We start from the raw sequence: 24338 nt of genomic DNA, 5'->3' as shown, positions 1-24338 counted from the left end.
AAATATCTGGTCCTCTAACTTATTTTGGCTTATTATAATTACATTATATATCATAAATGAATAGCTAAACAGAAAACAGATTCTTAGTGACAGAGAGGTAAAAGAATTTATCGCAGGTGTTACAATAATTCAGCCATTTTTTAAAAGTATTTTACCCTACAGAAGAAAACAGAGTGGTCAGCAAACACTTCAACCTGAACCTCTTTTCTCTCCTAAGTGCCAAGAAATGTTTGCCCTTTGGATTATTTGGTTTTGGAAAAGAGTTTGAGAATTTAAGTAGATATGCCAGTAAAGAATGCTGGCGAGAGGAAGAGGGCTTAACAGATTATTATCCAAACAAACAAACCCACCAAGACCGCCTCATCCTCCTACCTACAGTTCAAACAGCACAACCACTGTGGACGCCATCACAGATAAGAGCTATTCAAGGACCAGGACTGGAAGGTACTGGAGGATTCACTCAGGAGAACGTGCTCCAGCCAGAACAACAAAGAACTGATTTACAGTAAGCACACCCCTCTGGATGGCTAGAACCTTGCTGTATTCAACCTCTATCTTAAAGAGGTTAACTCAATGATTAAAATGATCCTGTAATACTTTTATCAAAATCTAAGGAAGCAGGAAGATGTCTTTTAATCCCTATAACCTTATTACATAGGGATAACCCCAGTCAACAGTGTGTTTCATTCCAGGCTATGCTTTTCTTAAAAAAACATATACACCCATATACTGAAGCACATATAATATTATGCACATTTTTACAAGATTGGTAATAAACTAAATAAACTATACACTATAGTTTTGAGCCTTGCCTTAAAAAAACCCAAGTAATACTTTCTCATCATGAAAAATATATAAAATAGGATAAACTATTAGTAAAGTCCTGCCTTCATTTCCCTATAGAAAGATATATATTCCCATACGTTGGTATCTTTTCAGTCCATCTATAAATTCACATGCTATTACAAAACGTATGAACAGGCTCATACTATGTGCATTTTCTATGACTTTATTTAGTTTGCAATACAAGTTAGAAATTTTTCAATGAGCATAACTATACATTTACCTCAAATCTTTTAATACCTACATATATGGAACAGATTACAGCCCATTATTTGACTAATCACCAATTAACAGACATTAGTTTCAACTTCCTTCAAGAGAAATTAATGCTTCCATGTACATGCTTGTAAGTATTTTCAGCTGTGCAAGTACTTTTTAGAATGAATTCCTGGCAGTGAGTCGAAGAATATACACACTTTTCAAATTTAAAAATGTCAATATGCATTAGAGAGATCTTAAAGACATATTAGCATTTAAATTTTTTAATCCTGATACATACTCTCCTCCACCTGGGCATTACCAATTTGCACTCTCATCCACAATGGTAGTGAGCGCCCATTACCCACATTCCATCACCCCTGATACGGTCCTGGGGTGGGGGTGGGGCCATAAATCTAACAATTACTACATAAGGTCTGTAACTTTTCTGTATGTTTGCTTCCTTTTGTCCTTTTTTTAAAAGTGCTCTCCATATTGATTTGTAGCAACCTGTAAGACATGTTGGCATTAATTCTTTGTCAAGTTGCAAACATTTCTTTCCGAGGATATTACTGGTCCATGAACTGTTTGGGATAAATAAAAGACTGATTATTTAAAAGTATTGGGGGGGGGGGGGCACCTGGGTGGCTCAGTTAGTTAAGTGTCCCAACTCTTGATTTTGGCTCAGGTCATGATCTCAGCGTTGTGAGATTGAGCCCAGAGCCAGGCTCAGAGTCTGCTTGAGATTCTCTGTTGCCCTCTTTCTCTGCCCCTTCCCCTCTCTAAAAAATAATAAGAAAAGAAGAAGAAAAGTCTTGGGAAAACTAGATTGACAGGGGAAAAAAGCTAGATCCTTATCTTCCTTCCAACCTAATTAATTCCAGATAAGTCAAAGGAATCACATGTGATAGATAAAGAAGCTAAAGTATAAAACCCACTAGAAGATACATAAGAATTCTTTATGACTTCTGGGTTCCACTCCTACATCCAGTGTTTCAAACTGTAGTCCTTTAACATTTGCCATTGAAAAATATACACAATAAAAACAAGATCGTGCAATACATTTCAGAGAATCACCGACAGAGGCGACAGAAGCGTTCAGCTTACAGCTTGCTCTGTTAAAAAGGCAATTAATAAGTATTAGAAACGTGTTAAAGACATACTAGCACCAGACTGACTTTCTCCTTACAACAGAAAGTAATATGACTCAAATTTACTTAATGTGATGTCCCCGTTCTACTACACCCTTCTTGGGAAATGGTCCTAGGCCAATGGAAGACCCCAGCAAAGGGCAGCATAATCGGGACAAATTTTAATTGAGGAAGGTGAACCTAATAGCGGTGCACTGACCAGACTAATCCAGCAGCATCAGCATCACCTGGTAACTTACTAGAAATGCAAGTTATCAACTTCCTCCCCTCAAGCCACTAAATCAGAGCCTGAAGGCGGGGCCACCCCCTCGCCCTCCACAAGCCTCCCTGCCTACTGCAGGGGGAGAGCCACTGGGTTAGAGAGGGGCTGAAACAGCTCAATTTTCCATTTTACCATCAGGTAGTAAGCAATGGCGATGGCCAGGGAGAAAGGAAAGCACCGTGGCAGCGGACAGGAGCACTGCCATGAGGAAAACAATAGCATCTGAGGCTGCCAGGGAAGAGAAAAGACTCCTGTAAATGTGGGGTTCCAGGCCTGGGTCCCTGAAAGTAGAAGCTGGATACTGAAAAGCTGGGCTGTGTTCTCCCTAAACAAAAGAGAGGTAATTGAGAAAGTCTACAATTCTGTGGTTTGAGTACAGTCATAGCAACACCAGGAAGCAAAATTATCCCGGATTAATTAACTTCAAAAGATGTTGCGTGTGAGGTGCCTGAGGGACACGCAGGGAAAATATAGACTAAAATTTCCACTGGGACATCAGATAATGGATGAGATGAGTGAGCCAGGCAAGGCCTTGGGATGTGCCCACATTTAACAGGACAAAAGCAGAGAACAGAAAGAAGGGCTTAGACAACGGAAGGGGGGGAACCCCACTTCTCTCTCATCTTTTTGCTCCTGCCCATGGCAAGTAATAATAAAACTTACAGCAAAGGAACATTTCATTCACGCATTCATCAGGTCACCAAATCTTTACTGAATGCCTCTGTCCCGCACTGGGATACACAGGATGTGGGAAGCATGGTTCTGGTCCCCCAGCAGTTCTTCCAGAGATAACCAGTGACTGACCGGCTGTCCTCTGGATGTAAGCGTGGCATGAAAGTGTTCCCCAGTGAGAGCGAAATGTGTGCTTTGAAAACCAATGAACTTTGAGTATATCTGCTTGTTGTACCATCTAGAAAATGACTGACTTTTCAAAAAGTCAGTCTTTTGTCTCAAAAGAGACAAAGCAAACGAGGGAGGCAGTTCCGTTGAAAACCAAGGAATGCTCCCGACGACACTATATGAAACTCTCCATGGACTAGAGCACCTAGTTCTCGAGCTTACGTCCCAGGGACCCCATATTGGTTAAAAGGGAAGGAATCCTCGTGGCCAGGAACCCCACCTGGCAGAGTCCACGCAGGTGCAACCTCTTCCCCACGACACTGAATGCCCTGTCACTAGGGTCGCTCTCCCACCATCCTGACCACGGAAAGCAGTCACGGCTCATGCTGGCATTTTACAACCCCAAGCCTAGCTGTTGCTGTTTAACAGCATTACCGGAGTTTAACTTGCATACCATAACACTTGTCCATGGTTTAAGTGTGCAAATCAGAAATTTTTAGTAAATGTAGAGAGTTAAAACCACCCCGCAATCTAAGTTTGGCACATTCCTACCAACCCGAAAAGATCCCTTGTGCCTAGGTGCAGTCACCCGGGACCCCCATCCCTACCGCCTGCCCCAAGCAACCACTCATTTACGTTCTGTCTCTCTGGATTTGCCTTTTCTGGAATGTCAGATCAATGGAGTCGTACGACTTGTGGTTTCTGATGTCTGGCTTTTTTATTCAGCATACTGTTTTTTTGAGGTACATCCATACTGTTGTGTGTGTCAAGAGTTTGTTCCTTTTATTGCAAAATAGTGTCCTATTGTATGGACATAGCACATTTTGTGTATCCATTCACCGCTTTACAGACCTTGGGACTGTTTCCGCTAGGATGAGTAAGGCTGCCATAAGCATCTGCAAACAAACGTCGCTTTTGAGGGAGAAACAATGATCCGACTTCCAGCTCAGTGTGAGGGGCCAAGTTTTGTGACATGGTTGGCACAAGTTATTGGCATAGTGGTCTACAAACACTGAACAGCAGAGAAGAAAGAAAAACCAGCTCATACCAACAAGCGATCAGCTTATTGACCTCATTAACACCAGAAAATCATAATGTTTGCCAGCGGGCAAAGGGTGGCAATCCTACACGACTTCACTGCCCAGAAGCAGGACACCTGCTCTTCAGACGCCTACTCTACCAACTGCTGAAAACCTAAATGAGTCCGTGCGAAGTAAAGGAAGAATCAGGCAGCAGAAACGGGCTTTTTATCTGTGCAGCTCCCTCTGCCTGGACACCCTCCTTACCTCCACTTTTCCACCAATCTCTCCCTGCTCAGTTTCACCTTACGGTTGTCCTTTGAGATTCCACTTCCTTAAAAGATCCTTCAGAGGGCACGTTCTGCATGGAGCACTGGGTGTTATGCACAAACAATGAATCATGGAACACTACATCGAAAACTAATGATGTAATGTTTGGTGATTAACATAACAATAAAAAATTAAAAAAAAAAAAAAAGATCCTTCAGAATGCGCTGTCTCCCCAGGAAAGCCATCCTGCTTCCTAAACTACACTATTTAATAGCATCGTAGGAGCTTTGGTTTGGGAAATATCTTTCCCCTTCAAATTGGTCGTTTTTCACACTGTTCACATTTTTTCAGTTGACTTGTCTATTCTGTTCACTAAGTCCTTCCTGGTTTTTCTCTAAGCCCGTAGTATGGCCCCTGGTGCTCAACAGATGTTAGAGAAAACAATGAGAGTGAATGATTGCTAAGCCACACCTCTGTGTGGAGATCCAGCCAACATCTACCTGATAATTCTGTTTGTGGGGGAGGGTGGTTTCATAGCCACAATGAATGTTAAACTCACACGAAACATAACCCTTGACCCCCGTTCCCCACCCTTCCCCCAACCATGGTCCTTCCCAGATTACACATGTTGGAAAATGCCGTGATCCTCAACCCAGATGCTCGAGTCACAACCCTTCACGTCTCCCTCTCCCTCACCCCCCACCCGCCCCTACTCAATCCATCATAAATCCTTCAGGCTCAACCTCCAGACTCCACCTCAACCCATACAGCTCGCTTTCTCCACCTCTACCTCCCTCTGACGGCCAGCTCTCATCCCAGTCCCCACACCCCTCTCCTCGGGAGTCCCCACGATTGCCAGTGCAGCGTGTACCCTTCCAGACCCGTCTCTGCATACAGCTAGAAAACTGTCTGCAGCGTTAACATAAATAATACACTGTGTGTGTCATTCTGCAGTTTACCTTATTCATCCAACGATATAACTTGGGACCTTTCGTGTTGCTATCTCATTTTTTTTTTTATTAAAGATTTTTATTTATTTATTTGAGAGAGAGAGAGCACATGAGAGGGGGGAGGGTCGGGAGGGTCAGAGGGAGAAGCAGACTCCCTGCCGAGCAGGGAGCCCGATGCGGGACTCAATCCAGGGACTCCAGGATCATGACCTGAGCCGAAGGCAGTCGCTTAACCAACTGAGCCACCCAGGCGCCCGCTATCTCATTTCTTATAGCAGGTTTAGACCACAGTTTATTTAGCCTTTCCAGTACAGTCCAGTACCGATGGACAGTTGAACTGTGTCTAAAAACAACGCTGTACTGGGCATTCCTGAATGAGCCCTAGGGCAGATACTGACAAATATTCAGGTACAGGTGCACCAAGGTGGCCTCAGAGCTACACATGCGCACACAGGATGGCAGCTCCCGAGGGGACGGTGACTCCAGGCCACGTGCCTGACGTGGTGCAGTTTCTGGGTCTGCAGCCCTGCAGCTGGGGGCCGCGGAACGGAGTGCTCAGCTACCCTGGGCTGGGTTCTAGCTACCACGCAGCGGGCTGCTAAGTTTCAAGGCTGGAGAATTTTAAGAAGTAAGCTTTGGTGACTCGTGGGGAAGTATCTGGGGCTTCACTTCTATCCTCTGGTTTTACTTTTTTATGGTCTACGTCTACAGATATCATTACACTTAGAGACAAAGCAAATGAATGTCATACCGTTCATCATGTGAAGCTTGTGTTGTTTCCGTGGGTCCCTGGCAAGCCTGCCTGGATAAAGGCTCCAGGAAAGTATGTTGGTTTGGCCATGTGAGCACTGCATTCCTGATAGATTGCACTGAACAAATTTCTGATGCTATGCTGATGCTATTAGCAGAGCCTGGCCTGGCATTAAGACGTCTCATTAGGACTGACCCAAATGGAGTAGTTAGCATTGGACTGTCAGGGGTCTTCCAGGAGCCCCGAGTAGAGAAGGGATTCTCAGGTTAAGTACAGGTCTTCAAGAATGGGAAGACTCTGGGGACATCTGACCAGATTCCCACAAGTGAAACCATGTCTGACTGCTTCCAAAGAAAGCTTTGAGGTCCAGGAGTCAATCATCCTCTGTGTACCTGCAAAGTGTGCTTAATGTTTCAAAGACAACTGTTTATACACCTGCAAAAGATCTATGCCTGCACCCATATATGTTATTTGGAAATTTGGGGGTTACATTGGCTAGTCAGTTTCTATACAGTATCTATTCACATATCTTATATATAATGTCTCCATTAAGAGGAGGACCCATCCATTCACATGTTTTATGTATAATATCTTCATTATGAAGAGGAAACATCTTTCTATTATTTGGCCTTTCCTGAACCTTGGTGTACATCGAAGGAGTATAACAAACATTTAAAGCTTCTGACCAAAGGTCCTACAATTTATTTCTTCAATTTCTTTGTATTAAACTGTTTTATATTAAATTTAAAGGTTTTAATTTTAAGTTATTGACATCAGGATCCAATTCAACTCTTTTGTGATATGTGTATATTGGACTGAGACAAATTTGAATTTTTTTAAAACACATGTTTTTGGGGCGCCTGGGTGGCTCATTCGTTAAGCGTCTGCCTTCGGCTCAGGTCATGATCCCAGGGTCCTTGGATCAAGCCCCGCATCGGGCTCCCTGCTCAGCAGGAAGCCTACTTCTCCCTCTCCCACTCCCCCTGCTTGTGTTCCCTCTCTCGCTGTGTCTCTCTGTCAAATAAATAAATAAAATCTTTACAAATAAAAAAAAAATAAAACACATGCTTTTAGTGACCAATTTAATAGATCACGCATAATCCCCATCCCTTGGATTTATAGTTTAGCTGACTATTTTACTTCTTATTTTATTGTTTAGTTGACTTGATATAATATGAACAAGAAGCAGACATTTGTATAAAAGTCACTGAGATCTGCAGGCTGCTTGTTAACTCGGCAGAGCTGACTAATACACAAGTCTATCTACAATAATCACTACCCATGGTATGACTCAGTTGATTTCCTCAAAGTTGCTATCATGTCTCATCTGTCTTGTTTATTGATACGGTCTTTCTTCCTACCTCCCCACGACCTGCCTTGTCCACCACTGCAGTCCTTGGTGCCCAGAGCAGTGGCTGGTGTTCGTTCAACACGCATTCAATAAATGTTCTTTCTGCCAATCACTGCATCTGTGACGATGACCCCACCCACCAAACACTGAATCACTCTCAGGATACGAGACTTCTGCTTTGAAAAGCACCTCATCTTGGCCCCGAGTGCAACTAACACACAAACCAAAAGAATCACAGAATTTTTGAAAGCTCCAGGGTTGGAATTTCAATAATCAAATATCAGAAAACTAAGAAATGTTCTTAAGCAGCCTAAGGAATGGCACTAACATGCTACAAATCAATTCCATACCTGGCATTTGGTTTGCTAGTTAAACACATGATTGAATTTTTATAACTTATTTGAAGAGTTTCTCTGGTGCTATTTCCTTGGGCTCTCGCCCTCTACTTTCCTCTGGCGTAGCACCAGGTCCTCGAAGCACTAAAAATTAGACATATGGAATGCCAGGAATGTCTGATAACTATACTAACTTCAGAGATCAGCCCTCAGTCATAAACAAAAATGCATGCCCTTTGAGCTTCGACTCAAATTCAGTTTGAAGCACACAGAAGTCACGAGGCTGAATGCTGGCAAAGTGTACATGGTGAAGTGGGGTGGGCTGGGCAGAACTCTAAATATAGTTCTTCATCACTGCAAAGATAAACACTGCTTCTTCTTTATCTACAACATTAATGAATTGAATGTGCAAAGCACACTGCGTGGTAAATTTTTAGATTAGTCACCTCTGATTTAGAAAAACAAGCCATTAAAATTGCTTTATAAAATAAAATTCAGCCTATTCCTGGATACTTTCCCTAACATCTCCTTAATCAGGGCCTCATCTTTAGTTAATTTATCCAGTTCTACAGGTGATGGTACTGTTCAAGATTAATTAAAAGAAAAAATGCAAAATGCAAAAAGTTTGAAGAATTGGCTTTTAGTCCAAAAGGGAAATAACAACCAATTGTAGCATATTTATCTCAACTAGGTCCCAATTTTTAAGGGGGAAAAAAAGGTTATAAAAGCATTCTTGGGGCGCCTGGGTGGCTCAGTCGTTAAGCGTCTGCCTTCGGCTCAGGTCCTGATCCTGGGATCGAGTCCCACATCGGGCTCCCTGCTCGGCGGGAAGCCTGCTTCTCGCTCTCCCACTCCCCCTGCTTGTGTTCCTGCTCTCGCTATCTCTCTCTCTGTCAAATAAATAAATAAAATCTTTAAAAAAAAAAAAGAATTCTTCGAACAACTAAGGTAATTTAAATATACTAGATGCCAGGTGATATTATAGAACCTTTTAATTTCCATTAGTTGCGATAATTGGTATTATGGTGTGTAAGAGAATATTCCCGCTCTGGGAAGATGTATACTAAACTACTTAGTAGTGAAGGGTCATAATATCTTAACTTACCTTCCAATGTTTCAGCAAAAAAGGTAAATATAGATATAAATATAATATATACATATATGTAAAGAGAGAGGAAGGGAAGATAAAACCAATATGGCAATAAGTTATTTGTTAGATTTAAGCAGAAAATATACATGTATTCATTCTACTGTTTTCACTCTTTTGTAAGTTTGAAATATTTTATAATAAAATGTTGGGGGGGGGAAATCCCTCATCAAGGAAATTCCAGTAAACACAACAGACTCAATACATGTGTTTATCCTCTAGGACATAGCAGACAGGGATGAAAAAAAGGCATACACACAAGAAGACAAAGGGCGGATCAATGGACAAGTAGTGCAACAAAATTTGAGGCAGTGGAAAGCAAATGGCAGAGTAGTAACTGACTTAGTGGATGTGAGAAATAGGAAACCTACATCAGCAAGAAAGCGAGCTCAGAAGCTGATCGATTCATACTGCAAACCCCTAACATGGCTCTGGAATTCCAGCGTCAAGGACTCAGACATTAGGCTGTGGCCTAATGGGGAGGACTAGCTGGAAGCCTGTTAAGGAGCAGTCAGAGCTTCAGCCTGCTTGGGTCCCACCCTGGTCAGAAACTGACGGTCTTCTCCACACAGACCCACACAGAGGGACGGTGGGCTTCCGGGCAGCTGGTACAGCTGAAAGAAGGAAGACACCGTTGACAAAAGGAGGATTAAGGGACGGTCTACATATTGTCCAGGGAGCCTCCCGAGCCCCATTCCCCACTCAGCCTTGCAGAATCTTGGTAGCTGGGCTTATATTGACCAGGCAGGGGCTGGTGGGGATTTTCCCAGGAAAACTAACAAGAATAGGAGACGAGATCTGTTGACATTAACATCTGGGAGTACCATAACAGAGAGGCTGAGCTAGATCACTACACAACGAAGCCCCACCCCTAAGTATAGAGCCTCCAAAGAGCTTTTTATGACTCATTCTTAAATATGACTGTGGGCTGTATCAGTCAGGACAAGCCAGGCCATGCTGCAACAAAAAACAAAGCCAGTCTCAGTGGCGAAACACAACAATCACCCATTTCCCGCTGAAGCCAAGTTCAAAGTAAGTCTGGATGACTCCCCCAGGTAGCTGGCCTCCACAGCATGGCTCAGCATTCCAGAACACATGTCAGGTGTCTGCAGCACCTTCAACCCAAGATTACATGTATCTTGTGGGCAAGGAAGCCATGCACAGCACTGCTGTTCATAGTCCACTGGCCAAAACAAGTCACATAAAAGCAGGGAAGTTAATCCTCTCACGTGCCTGGAGGGAATTAAGAAGCAGAATGATGGGAATTAGTTATGTCTAACAGAGAAGTTAAGAATACTAGGTCTGTACAATAAAAGCACCAAAACAAACACACTGAGACAATGAAACAGGCAATGTAATGAATAGGAGAAAATTTCAATTTTGTTCAGAGAAGTTTCAGTTAGCATCTTCAAAGAGTTAGAACAGAACATCAAAAAGGAAATATTTGGAGAAAGAATTTTTAAACTCTTGGAAATAAACAATATGAGGACAGAAATGAACCCATCTATTGAAGTGTCAGGTCAAGTGAAGAAAATGTCCCAGACAGTAAGACAAATAGGACGGAAAAGACAGGAAAATTGGAGGACCAGTCCAGAAAGTCTAGTATCTGACAAGCAGGAGTTTCAGAGAGAGAAAACAAGGTACATGTGAAGGGGAAAATATTAACAAAGATGTAGTGCAAGGAAATTTCTCTGAATGAAATGACATAGGTTTCCAGAGTGTATATGGCCTGCTCAGAACAATGGTTAAAAAAAACCTAAATCAGGGCACCTGGGTGGCTCAGTTGGTTAAGCGACTGCCTTCGGCTCAGGTCATGATCCTGGAGTCCCAGGATCGAGTCCCGCATCGGGCTCCCTGCTTGGCGGGGAGTCTGCTTCTCCCTCTGACCCTCCCGACCCTCCCCCCTCTCATGCTCTCTCTATCTCATTCTCTCTCAAATGAATAAATAAAATCTTGAAAAAAAAAAAAAACCGAAATCAGAGCACAACACTGTAAAATTTCAGAGTGTGGAGGCAACGAGAAGAGTCTAAAAGCTTCAGAGAGGAACCAGGTGACCAAACACACACACAGACACCCCAAACAAATCAAGAATCAGAAAGGCTATCCACTAACAACAAAATCTCTGAAAAAGAAATTTAAAAAATGGATCCCATTTACACTAGCATCTAAAACATTAAAATACTTAGGAATAAATTTAACCAAGGAGGTGAAAGAACTCTACTGTGAAAATTATAAGACACTGATGAAAGAAATCAAAGAAGGCACAAATAAAGAGAAAGGTATCTCATGTTGAATTGGAAGAATCAATTGTTAATATGTCCATACTGGGGTGCCTGGGTGGCTCAGTTGGTTAAGCGACTGCCTTCAGCTCAGGTCATGATCCTGGAGTCCCAGGATCAAGTCCCGCGTCGGGCTTCCTGCTCAGCAGGGAGTCTGCTTCTCCCTCGGACCTTCCCCCCTCTCATGTACTCTCTCTCTCTCATTCTCTCTGAAATAAATAAAATCTTTAAAATGTCCATACTACCAAAGCCATGTATAGATTCGATGCAATCCCTGTCAAGATTCCAATGGCATTTTATTCTACAAGTAGAAAAAATACTGCTAAAAATTATATGGAACCACAAGAGACCCCAAAGAGCCAAAGAAATCCTGAGAAAGAAGGAAAAGCAGGAGGCATCACACTCCCTGATTTCAAGCTCTAGCATCAAAACACTATGATACTGCCATAAAAACAAATAAACCAGTGGAACAGAATTGAGAGCCCAGAAATAAATCCAAGCATATAAGGCCAACTAATATTTGACAGAGAAGCCAAAATACTCAATGGAGAAAATACAGTCTCTTCTATAAATGGTGCTTAAATAATTGGATATTCCCACGTACAGAATGAAACTGCACCCCTGTCTTAAACCACACACAGAAATTAACTTGAAATGTATTAAAGACTTAAATGTTAGCCCTGAAACCATGAAACTCCTAGAAGAAAACATAGGAATAAAGCTCCTTGACATGGGTCTTGGCGGTGAATTTTTGGATACGACACCTAAAATAAGCAAAAAAATAAAAAATAAACAAGTAGGATTTCATCCAACTAGGAAGCTTCTGCACAGCAAAAGAAACCATCAACAAAGTAAAAAGACAACCTACAGAATGAGAAAAAAATACCTGATAAGGAGTCAATATCCAAAATATATGGAGAATTCATACAACTCAATAGCAAAAACAAACAAACCACAAGTAGCCCAATTAAAAAACGGACAGAGAAACTGGATAGACATTTTTCCAAAGAAGATACATGAAAGGCCAACAGATACATGAGAAAAATACTCAACATCACTCAATATCACTGGAGAAACGCAAATTAAGACCACAATGAGATATTACCTCACATCTGTTAGAATGGCCATCATCAAAAAGACAAGCGATAACAAATACTAGTGAGGATGTGGAGAAAGAGAAACCCCTGTGCACTGCTGGTGGGAATATAAATTGGTACAGCCATTATGGAGGAACCTCAAAAAATTAAAACTAGAGCTACCATATGACCCAGCAACTTCACTTGTGGTAATATATACAAAGGAAATGAAAACACTAACTCCAAAAGGTATCTGCACACCCATGTTCATAGGAGCATTCTTTACAATAGCCAAGACATGGAAACAACCTAAGTGACCATCCACAGATGAATGGATAAAGAAGCTGTGGTACATACATACAATGGAATACTATTTGGCCTTAAAAATTGAGGAAACCTAACCATTTGCAACAACGTGGATGACCTTGAAGATATTATACTAAGTGAAATAAGTAAGACAGAGAAGAACAAATACTGTATGATTTCACTTACATGTGGAATTTTACAAAACAAATTCATAGAAAAAGATCAGAGACCCACGGCTGCCAAAGGCCAAAGGCATGGGGAGGGTGAACTGGAGGAAGGGGGTCAAAAGGTACAAACTCTCAGTTATAAGATAAATAAGAACTAGGGATGGAATGTACCATATGGTGACTGTAACTAGCACTTCTGTATGATATATGGGGAAGTTGTTAAGAGTAAATACTAAGAACTCTCATCGAAGGGGAATTTTTTTTTCTTTTTTTCTTTTCTTTTAATCATATCTATATCAGGTAATGGATGTTAGTTGAACCTTCTATAATTATTTCACAATATATGTAAATCAAACCATCATGCTGTATACCTTAAGCGTATACAATGATGTACGTCAATTATTTCCCAGTAAAACTGAAAAAAAAGAATCAGAGAGTCATCAAACTTCTCAAACACGAGACTGAAAGCTACAAGTCATAGAGCAATCAATATCATCATATTTTTGAGTGCAAATTATTTCCAACCTGGAATTATATCCCCAGCTAAAATATCAATCAGGTATGAGAGTAGAATAATGTAGCACTGTCTGAGATGAAAAGTCCCAACAAATTCTTTTCCTCTGTCCCCTTCTAATGCAACTCTATCAAAATGACAGAAGAAACCAAGAAAACTAGAAGACTGGGATCCAAAAATTAAAGTATTGAATGCAGTTATAATGAATAACCAGTCTGAAGTGGAGACCAAGAACAGAAGGAGCAGGAGGTCTGAAACCAATAGAACACCTGTTGTGTTCAAATCCACTGAAAGGAGATTTATAATTCTGGCAGCAAATGGGTGACAGGGACATAGAAAATTAAACAAATGAAAAACAAGAGATAATTATTAACCACAGAAAAAACAGAGGAAATTCAATTATAGTACACTAGATTGGTCATCCAGAAACAATATTTACATAGTCATAAAAATGTAAACACTGAATACTGATTTCTTCACAGGGTGACAGAATACCCCGAGATGACGATGAGGGGAAAGGAAGTGTGTGAGGGGGGGAGCGGGAAGGGAGAGGAAGGCACCCGTAAGAGAGGAGAAGCCTCATCCAGAGCAGGAAGTCGATTCTCAAAATCTACAATTGAAAAATAAAGACATACAAATATGTTATTTAAAAACACAGAGGTAAATACCAAAAGAAACCATTAAATATGTAGGTATGGTTGACTCTGGGGAGAGAGAATAAGAGAAAGTGGGTCAGGAGACCACCGCTTTGTCTTGGGAATGTATTTTGTGTTTATTAATCACTTACAGATATAACTTTCATTGAAACAAAGTTGCAAAATCTCCCATAAGTTTCCAACTTTAATTTCAAAAGTCTGAAACCTTTCTCTACTGTCTCTATTTACCGATTTTAAATTTATCCCTAAATAAATCTCATATAAATTGTTAACATTACATTTGCTTGGCACTTATGTAAAGTAGATTTTTTTGGTACTCTAAAGCACATAACATAAACATTTGAAAATCTTGCCAGTGTTGTCTTTTAGCATAAACCAAGTTTTAGTGAATCTTAAATAAAATAGAAAATACACATATTCTATCTGTTCTTCTAGCTTTTAATTAGAAGCCCCTGTTACATTCAGCACACTGTTAAGAGATACCAAATAATATATCTGAAAAGTATTCCACAAAGTGTTAAACCACAGCATTAATGCCTTTATTTTCATTTTTGAACCCTTGACTCTGCTCTCAAAGAGGCTCCAAAATCTAACAAGATAAAGCACATGCAGAAATAATCTAACGTAAGGCAATCTGTGCTAAGTACCATGTGAATGGTACAAAGAAGAAATGAGACAGTTGAATAGAGCAGATGCATCTGAAATGGTTGTCATGCTAAGCTCTCATCAGCTATCTACTCTCCTCATTTTACAAAGCAGAAAAACAAATTAGTTTGAAGAAATTCCTCTTCTTAGATGTCATATAATACGATGACTGTTTCTCTGCCCTATTATTTCTACCGTGCTCTCAAAAAATAATATAAAAAGCCAGTATAAATGAAAAACTATGTCCAGAAAGTGCATTTCAACATCCGAGGCTCCAGTGCTCCCCCAGCAGGACTCGCCTGGAGCTCTGTACACGGTCCTTTGCAGCACCCCACAAGTTCCCCGACCTGGTGAACATGCTTTCCTCCCCCGCCTTCTCCCCCCACCCACAAATTCTTCCAAATGACAACAACTCCAGGACCTCAGAGCTGAAAAGTTTGCCCATGGAAGCCCTGCAGCTGTTGTCAGATATCTGAAGATCACGCTCATGGAAGGTTTCTGAATGTTTTATTCCTATACCCTCAGGCTGGCCTGGTGAGCTCGTCCCCCGCTTGTGACTCCATGTCTGCCTCCTGAATCTGATGTTTGAAGACAGATGATAGATCAAAGAAGACCCACTATTTCATTCCCTGGCCAAGGGCATAGCAACTGCTAATCGAATGTTTTTGTCTTTTTAGGTTTATAATAAGCATCTGAAATAAACCTCTCACCATTACTATTTTTGCTGTGGCTTTACGCTCATTTTGTCCAGCAAACCTACTGTTCTCTAAGTGACTTGAAAACCTAGTTCCCAAAGACAATAAAGGCATCATTTTGAAGTATGCTGTTCTTCTAAAGCTCAAATTGGGGTCCATGAGAAACTACTGATTTTACAGCAACTTCTCCACTTAGGTAAAATATCTACTCCATTGTTCATATTAAGTAAGTTAGAATCAGGTTCCAACGTGTTCCTGGGATGAAAACGTAATTTTACATGATGTGTTTATTTGATGGTACAACGAATGACTTGTGAAAGAAAGCTGGAGCACTTCATTTAACATTTCCTTTCTCTACACCAGGTCTTGAATCTCCAAAATTACTTCTTTGTCATAAATACTATGTGATATAAGCAACTGGGTTTTTATGTATGAAAATATTCACCCCACAGTTTGGGTATACCATGGTCATTCCAAAATTGTATTTTCTCAGGATTTCTCTGATGGACATTCAAAAATACAATAATAAAAAAACATTAAGTTAGGTTTCTATAAAGTATAAAAAATACACAAAACATGCTTTCAGTCCTTTCTCAGGCTTTAACAGCTTTATAGTAATACATTTAATTTCAATGAGTATCAACAATGATTATGTATAATCAGAGCAAAATAAAGTTCCCACCACCAATGATTTGTAAGCTTGTACTTATTTGATCAATTTTGCTAATTTTAATATTTCCAAATGTTTTTTTTTTTTTTTTTTTTTTTAAAAATTTTATTTATTTGACAGAGAGAAACATAGCGAGAGAGGGAACACAAGCAGGGGGAGTAGGAGAGGGAGAAGCAGGCTTCCCACCGAGCAGGGAGCCCGATGCGAGGCTCGATCCCAGGACCCTGGGACCATGACCTGAGCCGAAGGCAGACGCTTAACGACTGAGCCACCCAGGCGCCCCTCCAAATGTTTTTAAAGTACAAAGACCTAGACTTTATGAAAAGATGACATTTCATAATTAAAGACTTTTTTTTTAGAAATTCCTGCATTTCTACACAAGCCATAATTTATTTTTTTTAAGTATTTATTTATTTTAGAGAGAGTGAGCAGGGGGAGGGGAAGAGGGAGAGGGAGAGAGAGAATCTCAAGCAGACTCCGCCCTGAGTGGGGAGCCCATCTCAGGGCTCAATCTCATAACCCTGAGATCATGACTGAGCCAAACCAAGAGTCGGACATTTAACCGACTGAGCCACTCAGGTGCCCCATACACAAGCCATAATTTAAACTCCTATTTCAGTGTGTGAAAATGGTTTTACTTTTAATTTTTGTCCTTAATGATTTCTACCATAGTTAGCATGCACTCTGACAGACAGGGAGTGAACAACTGGTTTAACAATCTCCCTTCTTAATGTTTGCTTTCTTCAAAGAATTTCTAGGCACTAGACATTTTAAAAAGTAAGCTTCAACATCCTTGAAGTAGAGTAGACGTCTTTACCTTATCACAACTAAACCAAGACACAGAGCCACTGACGTCACTGGGCCAGAAATCATTGTAGAGTCCCAAAAATACAGCTCTCTGGTGAAGTGAGATTCCCACTACACAAGAAATCAGGACACCTAGGATCAATCTCTGCCAATAGTTTGCTGGGAGAGCTTAAACAGTTAACAATCTCTTTGATTATTAGTTTTCTTCATCTATAAAACCACAGCATTTAGGGGTGCCTGGGTGGCTCAGTCGGTTAGGCGACTGCCTTCGGCTCAGGTCATGATCCTGGAGTCCCGGGATCGAGTCCCGCATCGGGCTCCCTGCTCAGCGGGGGGTCTGCTTCTCCCTCTGACCCTCTTCCCTCTTGTGCTGTCTCTCATTCTCTCTCTCAAATAAATAAATAAAATCTTTAAAAAAAAAAAAACAAAACACAGCATTTGGTTCAAAGTCAATGCATGCTCTAAAGCTTAATGATTTTTTAGATTCTGCAATACTTCACTGTAGATTGTAGGAATTCCTATCTTATTTTCCCACTGACTTAGATAGAAATCTAAATGATCCTTAATTGGCAGGGGCCCCTGTGTCCCCAAAAGAGCCCTTTACTATATCTGGAAGGAAATACAAAGATCTTTATAAATCTTAAAAAAATTGCTCAATGACTTCCATTGCCAACTATATAAAATCCAAGGTATGTATGTGGTTTGGCATTCAGAATACCCCAAAATCTGACCTCAACTGTCCTTCCCAATTTTTATCTCCAATGATTTCTTTTCCCATTCCCAAAACTACACACTTTCTGAACACGTTTTTCCTAAGTACACCAAACCCTTGCCATCGCCCGTGTTTTTTGTTCATGGTACCGTCCTTACCTACACTGCTCTCTATCTATCTCCATAAAGTCAAGTTTTACCTAATCCTCAAAGGTGGAGGCACCATATAACTTACCATCCAAACTGGGATGATCTGACAGTGAAAGGGGATGTTAGTTGAGTGGGACACCACGACACCAGGAGTAAGCTGGGGCTCACCCAAGCAGACTGAGTGGGATGGGATCACTCTACACAAAGCCCAACTCAAGTGCACATCTACTGGAAATAATCTCTCCCTTCCCTAAAACTCCACTGCACTTTAAATTTGTATCTCTTTTCAATGATCATTTCTGCCACATATCTGAGTTACATGTGTAACAAGCTTTATCTCCCCTACCTGTCTGAGTCATGAAATGATTCAGCATGATACTCCCCGTAATGCCTAGCATATACAGTAAGTGTTCAGTAAATAGTTGATGAATGAATGAGCTCCTAGGTATGTGTAACTCTGGTATATTACATTAGGTTCTTTCAAGCTGGTTACCTACCTTTAAAATCAACACCACAGTTCACACAGAAAAGAACCACACTCCTTGGCCACGCCAAAGAGCCATCTCCCTCAGAGACGGGCCATGTTCACACACTATGATGGCTTGTCCTAGTATGAAACTTCCCTGATACATCTGCCAAATTCGCATGAGGCCATATATGTTGGGGCAAAAACCCTATCACCCACTACTTGGTGCCTCGGTAACAACATGTCTAAGCCCCGATAACAAGATCTACAGAATTCTGTGCTTCCAATCTGTGAGATGTTTCATGAAGAGCCCCGTTCTCCCTTGGCAGAGCCTTAGATCTCAGGATAGAGAGCTGAGAGGTTATTTATCATCCAAAAGGCTTCTGACTGCCCTGAATCCCCAAGTATTTTATCTATTCCTTTCTTAGGATATTGATTACTTTCTAGTTACACATTCTAGACACTTTGGGGTCCAGATCTGTACTCACTGATCTTTGTATCCTCTGGAGAGCACAGAATAACATACAGAGTACACTCTCAACGAATACTGGCTGAATTAACCTTAAATCGATGAGTAAGTGACTTGAGGTTGAGCAGTAGCCTTACTTACTTATGTGGAAAGGAAGAATTTCCATGGCCCTGCCGAACGTAAGATATACACCGCGTCAGGCCCGCTTTGTCCATGTATCCCCACTCCTTAATGTACAAAAGTCCCATCAGACAGATATGATGAGTTCTCATCTTATAAAACCCTGTATGGTTCTGAGAAACGGAGAGCACTGTTGGAAAGAGCTGCTAAGTGATGGAGCGGGGTCTTAAATCCAGACATCTGACCATAGAACTATCTTGGTTCACCCGGGCACACTGCAATGAACTTGACAGATCCGGCATGTATATAACAGAAAGTATTACAAGTCGATAGCTACTCTCATCCCCGAGTGCCACAGGCTACACCAGACAACTGCCCCCAATGTCTTACGTAGTTCTATTAATTTTCTGAAAACAAAGGGGGAAAAGCTTTCATTATCTGCTTCCAGACACAGATAGACCTGCCTATGTCAGCGTGGGGGAAAAGGAGAGAGAGAAACCACCGATGAGAGAAATAAAGGGTTCAGAAGGAGAAAGTGTTCTTTCATTTCATTTTCAATGTCACAGTATCAGTGCGGCGCTGTGTCCAGTGCAAGCGCACATTGCAACATTGCTGCAAAAACGCATCAAGTGATTCTGGGGACACAATAAATGAGGTACTTCATCATGTGTGGAATGTCCACCTGGCGATGGAGTCTTTTACTAAAACAGAACGTCTCACGGATTAAACAAAAGCACTTCGAAAAACTCGAACACATTTATTTTGTGTCCAAGTATATTTCATCGCACCATATTTAAATGCCACATATAGCAGTTGGATGAAAAATTAGAACTCAAATTTTGTGCCAGTTTTTAGAGCTCCTTCATTACCTATACAGGTTCCACATTCTTTCTTTGCTAGAGTAATTAAACTTAAGCCTCAACGGGCTTCATTCCCATTTGCTATGAGTCTGAAGGCATGAGAAGCATGCAGCATTTATATAACAGGAAATATCTAAAAGCATTCTGCTGAGATTTCCTTCCCCCACACCCCCTTCCACACCCATCCCTTCAACTGCCTTCGAAAGGCTTGCTGTGTTCTTCAAAACTTAAACCCGAGTTACTCATAGGAACAGTGTACTATTCCTTAGTTTGTTTAGACACCACATTTCCACTGAAGTTGTATTTCACCCGGCTTCAACAGCTCCTCTAGCCCAGCACCTGACCCTTAATGCTCAAATATTTCAATGCCATGTAGGTCAAATATGCTTTTCTGTTGTTATCAGGGTGGAATTTAGGAGGAAAAGAAGAAAGCTTACCAACTCGGCTTTCCATTCTCCACATACCAAACCCTAATCAAGAGGCCCTTCCAACGTTTGACATGCATGTGGCTGCGACTCTCCAAGTCCAGAGAGGCCCTTCCCCCACCCTCCACCTCTCTAACCCTTGCTCCCTCACCCACCTCCTATCAGCTTTGCCCAACCTTGGTTTGAGTTCCCATGGGCGTTTACCCAGTGCAAGTAAGACTCTGCAACAAATGGAATGTAAGATGCACGGGCTCAGGAACGTCTGTTTACGGTATACTAGAGGTAAAGATTGTCAGGACAGTGTTTAAACGAGTCTAACATTTATTAGCTATCAGGACCCTCTGTAACAGCACTGACTTCTGGTTTATTAAATGTCCAAAGTGTGCCTTTTTGACAGAATACCATTGGTCAAGAAAAAAATCCTTAAGGTAATGAGGATGTGGATGTCGCCGCACTGGAGGCTATCACACAGACCTGGCACACTGCCAGCCATAATTTGCCTGGCTTTTGGACAATCTATCTGCATCCCCAGAAGCCAATGAATGTCGAAGAACAGCCAGAGGTCTGGCTCCACTCAGGGACATTTTCCTGATAGGTGGGTCAAGCTGGCCTACACCGATCCGTTCCAGGACCTGTACCCACAAGAAAGGACTTACTTTTCTGCCTGCTCCAAAACCACACAAAACTTCCCTCCAACAGTAGAGACTGGCTTCAGAGTTGCCCAAAATATTCCTGATTTTTAAAAAAAGCAAGCATCTCTAATTCTAAGTTTCTCTATCTTTGAAAGACCAAGTCCCAATCTCTTTTTTCTGTTGCCACTTCTTTCGGACCCGTTAAAAAAAGGTCAAATCACGTAATGCAGAGGACACTGAACTGCATTAAGTCCTAACGTTTTCTAAGTAAAGTAACAGGCAGTTTAAGATTATGAAACCTTACTAAATGGAATGTAGAGCAGAAAGTGAATTTCTTATATGGACCTTCTTAATTGCTGCTCACAGAAATTATTCTGTCCAAACTGCAAAAGAGAATTTTAATTTCTGTTCCATTTTCTCATTACCCTCAAAGACTCTGAAAGTATCATTTTGTTAAACTGAGTCAGTCCCAGCTGAATAGAGTAATTCAGAGTAACTTGGCTCAACTGTCCATAGGAACACTAATTTCATTTTATCTAAAATTAATACAACCTGCAACATTAAAGCAAACCACTCCCTCTAACCTTGCCACCTTATTTTATGATTCAATTCTATGTATAACTATGTTGTAAAGTTATAAGGCACCCAACAGCTCGATCACTAATCATTTTGGCATTATGACCTAGGAAATATCCAACGTCTCTTCACAAAATTGAAAGCATCTACAACACATCCTTGTTTAGACTGGAGTTAGGCTCCAAGAGCTCCTTTGTGAGCCCGCTGGTTAGTGCACAGGTTACTTATTTGGTTAGGCCCCAAACCAGATGGCAGAACTCTGACCCTCACAGTTTACCCATATAAAGGTGTCTGCGTCCTCTCTACCATCTGCCAAGCTTTTCCACTGCAAGAAGGTTTGTCATTCTGTTCTTATTACCCTCTCATCGGTGGACTCTGGACCTCTCTTCCAGCTGCAGCCCAGGGCCGGCAGGAATGCGGGTGTGGACCGGAGTTGGGGCTCCACGGGCCGGCAGGGTAACCCTCTGCACATTTCCCAAGAAATTGTTTTCTAATGTCTCTGTGGCCACATGGAGGGGCCTGCTTGTTACCACTTTTCTTTACAATCCAGAGTGGCTGTCCTTTACAGCTCACCGGGGAAACAGTCTTGTAAGCTTCACCTCTATCCTCTTTTGTGCCTGAGGCAATCACCGGGCTATCCTATGGCTTTTCACTGCTGGAAGTGAAGAGGGTTGCTCTTCCTTGAAGTCCTGTCATCTCACCAAGGGGCTAAAGAGAAGAACAAAAATTGAACGCTGGGAATAATGAGGCCTCTTGGAGCACAGATGAAAGATGAATATGTTTGAAAAGGCAAAGGCCCTGATGAGATCTTGGGATTGTGGCTGGGACTCCAAGCACATGTTATACAAAGCAAAGATAACCGCTGAACTACATCGCCTAGACAAGGGGAAAACAGCAACGCTACTGGGGAAGGGGGAGAGGGAGCCTGTGTGGGGCGGGGGCTGGGCAGCGAGAGGAAGAGTTGACACAGGAGTAGAGTCCGTCTTCATGAGTCAGACAACCTAAAAGTCCCACAGAAAACAACTCTGCCAACGCTGCGGACCAGAACCAGGACAGGGAAGAGGGGACAATCTCAGACCAGGGGCAGTGATGGCATGTTAACCGGAAACACTATTCAGACCCTAACAACACAGCTACATACAGACAGTAAAATTGCTGACAATGGCTGCCGAAGGCAAAGGAAGGCAAAGAACTTCCATCTTGAGTACAAGCTGTCCTCACATTACCCGGAGTGCTGCGCCATAAAAATGAAGGCGTCAGCCGAAATCATGCAGGGTGATCTTCCTAATCAACGGGAAAAAGCTACAACGGTTCCATGACCTTTGAAAATCTTATTCAAAATATTAAAGGCTCTCTACTAATGTAAAAAAATGGAAAAATAGTAAAACAAATGTTTACTTAGTATACCGTGATTTAAAACATCAGAAACTGGGAATTAAAGTGTATATTTCTTTGTAAAAAAATATTTAAAAAAAAAATCAAAGAAAAAAATTATCAAGAGTAGTTTGAACAGGGCTTGCCTTCTTCGGGTTGTATAACTTAATATACGAAGGGAGACTCTTTTCTATACCTTAACAAACCGCCACACTCTAAGTTTGGATTGGCTGCCAACATCTTAGTCTTTGTGCTTTCATGAATGATCTCCGAGAGCTCCTTTAATGTGAAGATACTTGGTGGCATCACCCCCTCTGGGGCATCTTTGTCCTTTCCATCACTCACTTGCCTCATTTATGCCAAAAAACTTGCCTCCACCAAATTCCCAGAGCTACGTATCTCCTCCAGTCTCTCCAGTGGTGCCAATGTCAACATTCCCTTGGTCAACTATCTCTTCTGTAACTCTATTATGTTCAACTCCAATCCTGCAAGGTTATCTGCACAGTGTGGTAAAAGTTCCCGCCGTTCTGCACACACGCCTCACTGTTACTTCCTGCTGCGATGCTTTGGACATTTTCTAATGCATGCTGTATGTCATATTTCTTCCAAAATTCAGCTACAGAAAATGCACAATGTCCAGCTGTAGCATCAATAACTTGTCTGAAAGTCCATTTAAGATAATAGGCTTTAAAAGCTGAAACAACTCCTTGGATCATTGGCTCCATAATGAAGCTGTGTTAGCTAGTAAAAGCCAAGTTTTCCCATTCACTCAAGTCCCCAAGAGAATCAGGGTGACCTGGAGCATTATCTAACAGTAGCAATTGTGCTTTAAAAATTAAAATTATTCTGCCTACCTCTGGACAAAAACACAGTCGAAACAAGTTTTGAGACAATGATACCGTAACCCCTGATCTTTTATTTTGTGAGCCAAGGGACTGGTCAAGATGCTTTTTTGTGATTTTTTAATGCTCTGGGATTCTCAGACTGATAGATAAACACAGGTGTTCATTTAAAATCACCCTTTGTGCTGCCTCCTAAAAGAAAAGTTACTCTGAGTCGAACTCCTTCATAGCCACTTCAAGATCTTACACCTTCTGTGGCCCAAGTTCCTGATGGGGTTGCCTTCCAACGTGTCTCATCGACACTAAATAGTTGATAATGAGGATCTTCAGCCGCTTTACCTAATCCTTGGAATGTGGATGCAAATCTCTCAGCAGCATCCCGACCAATGCTACAGCTTCACCTGAAGGTTTAACATTAATCAACCCACGCTGACTTTTTTTTTAAAGCATTTTTTTTTTGAAGATTTTATTTATTTATTTGACAGAGAGAGACACAGCGAGAGAGGGAACACAGGCAGGGGGAGTGGGAGAGGGAGAAGCAGGCTTCCCGCTGAGCAGGGAGCCCGATGTGGGGCTCGATCCCAGGACCCTGGGATCATGACCTGAGCCGAAGGCAGACGCTTAACGACTGAGCCACCCAGGCGCCCCCCACGCTGACTTCTGAATGATGAAGCCAGTCTTTCCTCTTTAATATCCAGGTAATTACTATTTTTTCTTTCAACGTGGCAACTAACTTAGATGAGAAGTTGAACTGATTAAGCCTGAGTGAGAGGTAAACTGA

At 41.6% G+C, this 24338-nt stretch overlaps 1 protein-coding gene across 1 annotated transcript in view; it reads right to left on the bottom strand.

Annotated features, from left to right (window-relative positions):
- Positions 1–24338, bottom strand: part of WWC2 (WW and C2 domain containing 2) — a 202575-nt gene that overhangs the window by 111745 nt on the left and 66492 nt on the right. The window lies entirely within an intron of this gene.

The sequence above is a fragment of the Neomonachus schauinslandi genome, chromosome 2 (assembly GCF_002201575.2).
Source record: "Neomonachus schauinslandi chromosome 2, ASM220157v2, whole genome shotgun sequence".
NCBI lineage: Eukaryota > Metazoa > Chordata > Mammalia > Carnivora > Phocidae > Neomonachus > Neomonachus schauinslandi.
This window is presented reverse-complemented; position numbering and strand designations above follow the sequence as displayed.